At 42.7% G+C, this 5,505-nt stretch overlaps 1 non-coding gene across 1 annotated transcript; it reads left to right on the forward strand.

The window, feature by feature from the left end:
- Positions 1-3,363: 3,363 nt before the first annotated feature.
- On the forward strand, positions 3,364-3,435 carry Trnar-ccu (transfer RNA arginine (anticodon CCU)). The gene has a single exon. It is a non-coding gene; the product is annotated as a tRNA-Arg (tRNA).
- Positions 3,436-5,505: the final 2,070 nt, after the last annotated feature.

Below are 5,505 nucleotides of genomic sequence, written 5' to 3' on the forward strand. Positions count from 1 at the left end.
TTTAGGTCTATGTGTTTGCGCTGACGTATGTAACACTTGAACTCATGTTGTTTTCTTTTGTTCTTTTATTGTTTGCGTGTTCATTTCTGTATTATACAAATTATGTACTAATGTATTCCCACCCCTTATGTAATACCCCTGTCAAGGGGTCTTTAAGGTATTAAAATGAAATGAAATGAAATGAAATGAAACATACCTTTTGCAAATGTATCGTGCAAAGATTCAGCTGATTCATTTTGTTGCTCCTTGAGACCATATACGATAGGATTAGATCGCCGGCTTCTATTTTCTAGCTCGTCCACTTTCTTCGCCATGGCCGTAAGACCGCTTTCCAGATCTGCTATCCTTTTTGTGCCGTCACAGATGTGTTTTTCAAGCCCGGCAAGTTTCTCAAGGTTTTCGTCTATTGCATTTAGGTTATTTAGATTTCAGTTTTCCCCGCCTTAATTTCCTCAATATCTTCAGCTATCAGTCTTAGTTGCTCAGACACTGTAGGGCCCAGATTCGACGTCGCCACCGAGAAGCAGTAAAGACCTCAGAGAAACTGTGACATCATATAACATTTCGCACAATAGCGCAAGGGGCTGTGGGCATGGTAGCAAGAATAAGCAGGCATTGTCGCCACGATATAACTTGGCGTTGCGTTTTCTCACCTGCGTGAAATATAGCAGCGGGTTTGAGTACTGCATCTTGGCGTTGCTGCTATGCCCACTGCCAGATGGTCCGCGTGAAGCCTCTTTTGTAGCGGTGACCCTTGATGCCTATAGGCCTGCCGATTCCACAAAAGAATAGGGAATAGGAATTATAACCGAATAGGGTAAAATTTAGCAAACACAGTTGTGCTGCTGGCATTTATTCAATGCATGAACCACACACTCACAAGGACATGGCCATTACAAAAAAAGTTGGAAATGACAGCTGTTAGAATAATGCAGACTGTAGCAGCAAACGGAACTCGTGCTAGTTTCCTCTTGCGTCTGCCAAGAAAATTGCACACTCGTCGAGCGCATTGCAGACAAGCGGGATGGCCGTCTCCCCCTCGCGCATCAGCAAAACACTTGCTATAACAGCAGGCTTACTTTTAAATTTTTTTTCAAAGTATGGCCTACCAAGCACCGGGGGGGGGGGGGGGAACTGGCGCTCGTGGCGCAATTCCCGTTTACCTGGGGGGTATACCAGCTCACATAGCCGTGGTTGAACTTACGAGCTCTCCCTTCTGCACGTTTACTAGAGCTGCATTGCATTGCAATTCATAGGGGCGTGGACGCCCTCCCTTTTTTTAGGTGGGTGATGATAAAGTGGCATTTATTTTTAATAATTAAGTAAAAGGCAGTAGTAGTACTTTTTTCTTTTCTGCTCGTGACATAAAATCAAGTTGGCTCTTGTTTTTTAAATACAAACTTTTTTTTAACAATGTTTCTTCCCGCCTCAGCAAGTCGCGCTTCAATCGCTGCTCCCATAACCACCCTTTCTGGTGTCGGTGACAATTGCGTCGGGACCGCTTTCAGCCCGAAACTTCGCGACCAATTGGCATCGACCTTGGAAAGAGTGCGGCCGCTCCGATATAGTGCGATTAACAAGAGCAGTGATTGACGATCTTTACGTCTCGGCAATCGCTGCACGGAAGTACCACCCGGTGTGCCGTGGTATCTTTTCAATAAAAATATGTAATTTTGGTGTTTAACGTTCCAAAACCACGATCTGATTATGAGGCACGCTGTATTGGGGGACTCCGCATTAAATATTGACCACCCAAGGTTCCTTAACGTGCACCCAATGCACACAACACGGACATTTTTTTTTAAATTGCGTCCGCATTGAAATACGGCCGCCGCGCAGGGATTCGATCGCGCGACCTCCGGCTTAGCAACGCAACGTCATATGAACTAAGTCATCTCTTTCAAATTTCGTGCGATTTCTTTTTCTATCACAAAAAAGGGCCACGCGAGACCTGGGTTGCTTTAAATACTGTTATCGGTTATTTATCGACGTGCTCCACTTTTGCTTTGACGACTGTATCTGTTAGCTAGGTGAGTTAATTAAAATTTAGCGAATCAAACTAATATCTTGGTGCGAAAGGAAAGAAAAAGATTGTTTTGACTAGCATGAACAGCGCCTATCAGCATACAGTGATAAATGTTCGCGTAAAAGGAATAGGTTATTTTTTAATTCTTGGCTATATTCAGTAGCAACAGCAGGTATGTATACCAGCTGTTTCTTGTAAGTTGACAGCATTATTAAAAATACACCTGTGGTAGTTAGCCATATATCTACTACCTGCACATTACTTTAGCCGGGTATTAATCCCTTCAGAAATCGCAGTAACCATTACACTAATTGGGAAATTTTGATTAGTAACAATTTAAGCAATGACTACATATAGGGTACATGATGAAGCCGGTGAGTTAGGCATGTCCCCTCGAAAATAATTTTTAAACTGTCACTAGTTTTAATATACGCGCCCTGAAACTTGCGACGTAGTGCACTGCTATTCCATTTACTTTTCTAAGAACACTCTTTAAGCAATGCAGGACAAAATTAACAGGAACACCAATAAATTTTGTCGCAAAGTGTAGGAACGACTATACTGGAACTGCTCATTTCTTATGCTGACACCAGTCACGAAACTTGTGTTAGGCTAAAAACTAACCAGCAACATTTTTGTCAATTGCAAGATTACCTTGAAGTACGTAATTAGAGAGTTATTAAGTGAAATATTGTTATTATTGAATTGCAAATTTGAATTTCTCGTGCAAGTAACGTCCGCCCTTTCGAGTAATACCATGCTCAAGGAGTACATTTGTGGTATTAGCCAGATGCGATTTTAATATATATATATATATATATATATATATATATATATATATATAGAAAAATCAGAAGCACAAATACGCTAGGCCCATTGAAAAATCCAGTTACTAATATATATATATATATATATATTATATATATTCGTTCCCCACCTGCGGACAGTTGTTTTTTCATCCGTTTTCATTTCCATTAATTTATCATTTCTTTAATTCAATTAGTGTGTGCAAGTAATTTCCCCTATGTTGTTCTTGGTGTCAATGTTTGTTGGCTTCTTATGATACGATTAATAAAAATCGGGCCCCTCGGTTCCCTTTCTTCTCGTTCATTACATAACGAGGGCTCGAATCCGGCAACATTGATACCTTCAGGGAGCATATGTGGGTTTATTGACCAGTTGCCATCACCCAAAAAGATCACGTGCTCGTGACGCCTGCGGCAGAAAGGATGTTCCACATCCGCCCCTAGGCTTGTGAGTGGTGGCGCTGGCTAACACTCCCAGAGTAGTTCTAGTTGTAAAACATAAATACCCCAGAAAGCGGATGGGAAAACGGTTCCGCGGTAGCTCAATGGTGAGAGCATCGCACGCCTAATGCGAAGACGTGGGTTCGTTCCCCACCTGCGGACAGTTGTTTTTTCATCCGTTTTCATTTCCATTAATTTATCATTTCTTTAATTCAATTAGTGTGTGCAAGTAATTTCCCCTATGTTGTTCTTGGTGTCAATGTTTGTTGGCTTCTTATGATACGATTAATAAAAATCGGGCCCCTCGGTTCCCTTTCTTCTCGTTCATTACATAACGAGGGCTCGAATCCGGCAACATTGATTCCTTCAGGGAGCATATGTGGGTTTATTGACCAGTTGCCATCACCCAAAAAGATCACGTGCTCGTGACGCCTGCGGCAGAAAGGATGTTCCACATCCGCCCCTAGGCTTGTGAGTGGTGGCGCTGGTTAACACTCCCAGAGTAGTTCTAGTTGTAAAACATAAATACCCCAGAAAGCGGATGGGAAAACGGTTCCGCGGTAGCTCAATGGTGAGAGCATCGCACGCGTAATGCGAAGACGTGGGTTCGTTACCCACCTGCGGACAGTTGTTTTTTCATCCGTTTTCATTTCCATTAATTTATCATTTCTTTAATTCAATTAGTGTGTGCAAGTAATTTCCCCTATGTTGTTCTTGGTGTCAATGTTTTTTGGCTTCTTATGATACGGTTTATATATATATATATATATATATAAAGATAAACGAGAAGAAATCCTTAGAGTTGGGGTTACATTTTCTTAATTTGGTTAATTTCTGTCTAGTTGGGATCCCGTGCATAAGCGATCAACAGAAAAAGGTTAAATCACATGGACCTCCGGCTAACATATTTAGCGAGGGCATTTGCTGCTAAAGTCGCCGACCATTTCATGAGGCTTAACCGTTACACTTTTATTCCTGTTAATATTCAGGCCTGCGCATCCGCCCTTATTTCACACAGTATAAAATGTACGTCAACTCGACTGCAGATGGATTGCAGAATAACGGCTCGTACGTAACCATCAACATCAACAACAACAACAAAAAAAAAAACAACGAAAGTTGAAGAAAAATTTCGTCATGCGTTGTGTAGCGCGCCACTTGTACAGAGGACCTCACACGCATCGTTTAGCGCGGCGTCCTGGCGTTTAAGAAAACCCGTCGCACTCGGTCGACGTTGGCGCGAAAGCCGTCGTGTCGCCGTAGATTGGCCTACGCGGAAGTGGTCTGAGTGTGCTTGCGAAGACGGGATCAACGACCTGGGTCTTCAATGATGCCGCGGGCTGCACGAAGCGACCGTTGGCGTAAGCCCAGGTTTTTCTTGTTTCTCGCTTGATTGCTTACGCGAGGCAACTCTCGGCTTCGCCTAACTCAAAGCGATGAAGCCAGATGTCTGCGTGTCCCGGCGTTCGTTGCGCCCGGAAGGGCGTTTTCTCTTTTAGAGTGTCAATGATAGCTGCAGCGTCGTCACCCTTCAGCGCTTCCTCTCCACTGCATTGAGGGACAAGGCACTGAAGTAGAGAAGACGACTTGAAAGCTCGCTGACAGCTGAACCTAGGGTCCTACTTCAATCGCTAGATATGATGGACCGTCGATTAATATGACAAAGTTACAGCATCTTCTTCCGAGGCGGTGTAGTTTCTATGGATAGACACTCTAGGTGTTAAGTGACCCTTTGAGAATTTTCTAGTCAGTGCTCATAATTACGAAGTATATATATATATATATATATATGTATTATTCTGATGTTGTGTGAGATGCATAGCCAAAAATGATGCTACCCTGCACCGCCAAGCGGGCGCACGACCCATCTTAGGAGGCCAGTAACAGCCTTTAAATAGTCATGCGAGCAATTCTATGTATGCACCGAAAAAATGGATATATACAGGGTGTTTCAGCAAACACTTTCAAAAATTCTTAAAGGTTGCCTGTGGCAGATAGCACAAATCTAGTTGATGAGCTGGTCTACTCGAAGAGGCGGACATAACTTGCACAAGAAATTTAAATGCATAATCGAATAATTAAAAAAATTCAATAATTAAGTTTTTAACTAATTACCTGATGGCCCATATTGCAATTTACAAATTGTATCCGTGGAGTTCGCAAGGCGCATCCACTTGGAACGAATTCTCGGGATGACACCAGTTTCGAGATATTAATTCCCGAACTTTGCGG

Source organism: Dermacentor silvarum, chromosome 1, assembly GCF_013339745.2.
Source record: "Dermacentor silvarum isolate Dsil-2018 chromosome 1, BIME_Dsil_1.4, whole genome shotgun sequence".
NCBI lineage: Eukaryota > Metazoa > Arthropoda > Arachnida > Ixodida > Ixodidae > Dermacentor > Dermacentor silvarum.